The sequence below is a fragment of the Rana temporaria genome, chromosome 1 (genome assembly GCF_905171775.1).
Source record: "Rana temporaria chromosome 1, aRanTem1.1, whole genome shotgun sequence".
NCBI lineage: Eukaryota > Metazoa > Chordata > Amphibia > Anura > Ranidae > Rana > Rana temporaria.
In genome coordinates, this window is record NC_053489.1 from 76,973,995 (window position 1) to 76,975,383 (window position 1,389).

At 47.1% G+C, this 1,389-nt stretch overlaps 1 pseudogene; it reads right to left on the reverse strand.

Annotated features, from left to right (window-relative positions):
- Window positions 1–369: 369 nt before the first annotated feature.
- Window positions 370–505, reverse strand: LOC120925174 (annotated as a pseudogene).
- Window positions 506–1,389: the final 884 nt, after the last annotated feature.

Below are 1,389 nucleotides of genomic sequence, written 5' to 3' on the forward strand. Positions count from 1 at the left end.
GGTAAAAACACTAGTGCAATTTCGGCACCCCTGAACTGCCACTCCAGATGCACATCACCATAGGCTTTTCAGTGGACCCTGACCCCCGACCCGGACCAGCAGCACCCGTCCCAGCCAGGAAGGTAGGAGCTCTGGGAGATTGGGGAGAGCCCACGCCACTGGACTACTCCCGCTACTCCCATCCCTCCCTCCTAATCACGTTCGGGAAATACTAACCACTACTCCAAGGGGAAGATGGAGCAAGTGTTCTCTCCCGAACAACTGACCGGGGCAGGTACCACAAAATCCAGGCCAGAGGCCAGGGGCCTGGCCCCTCAGCTTCGACCTCATGTTTCTCCGTCCAAATCAGAAGGCTTTCACCTCCACGCCAGCAGGTTTAGCATCTGCCAACCACCATCCCTTTCCACCTTGCCGTGTACTCAGGACGGTTAGCATAGCACCACCTACTGGCAACTGATAAGAACAGATACTACACTTGATCTTAGCCAAAAGGCCGAGAAGCGATGCGCAGAGAATATTCAGTCCAAAAAAATCTAGCAGGGGTCTCTACATGGATCGGGCACACCGCCTGCTGAGTTTCAAAATATCAGCAAATCATTTGCTCCCTGATGATAAATGGGGAGCACTATGTCTGACTTAGTGTGTGTGTGTTGGGCCTCTGTAGAGAGACTACTGCTTTTACACAGAGAGCAAACTTTGTTACAACATGCTGGCATGAGACATGCCTTTCTACTCATGAAGTGGCTTTTATCTAAAGAAAATTAACTGTAAAACTTTACACAGCTTTCATTTTGATGCATACAGGGGTTGATCCAGGGGGGGGCATCTGCAGTGAAGGGTTAAAAACTATTTGGAGAGGTTTTGTCTGGGTATCCACCAGGAGTGGATGGTCCATAAGGGCCACTAGTTTGCATGCGGAGATGCATGCAGGGCACCTCATAGGTTTCTATGAGTTGCTTTTTTAAAGGGACACTAAAGGAATTTTTTTTTTTAGCTAAATAGCTTCCTTTACCTTGCTGCAGTCCTGGTTTCATGTCCTCATTGTTCGTTTTTGCTCTGATGTTGCTGTAAATCCTCTCTGTTCTGGACACTTCCTGGTTGCCTGTTTCCTGATAACCACAGTACTGGGAGATTTCTCACGGTGGTCACTAATCAAGGAGGTGTGAGTAAAACGAAACTGGATTGGTGCTGAGGAGTTTTAGACAAAGTATCACTGCTCTCTATTGGCTGACTGCCCTCTAGTGGCTCTCTGTACAGCAGAGAACCAGCAAACAACAGCAAAAACGAAACTACACTGCAGGCACATTATATGATTGTTTTTTTATCTATTTTTAATCATTTTTAAAAGGAATCAGTTAACTATTATGTCTCTATGCCCTGTAAACAGTC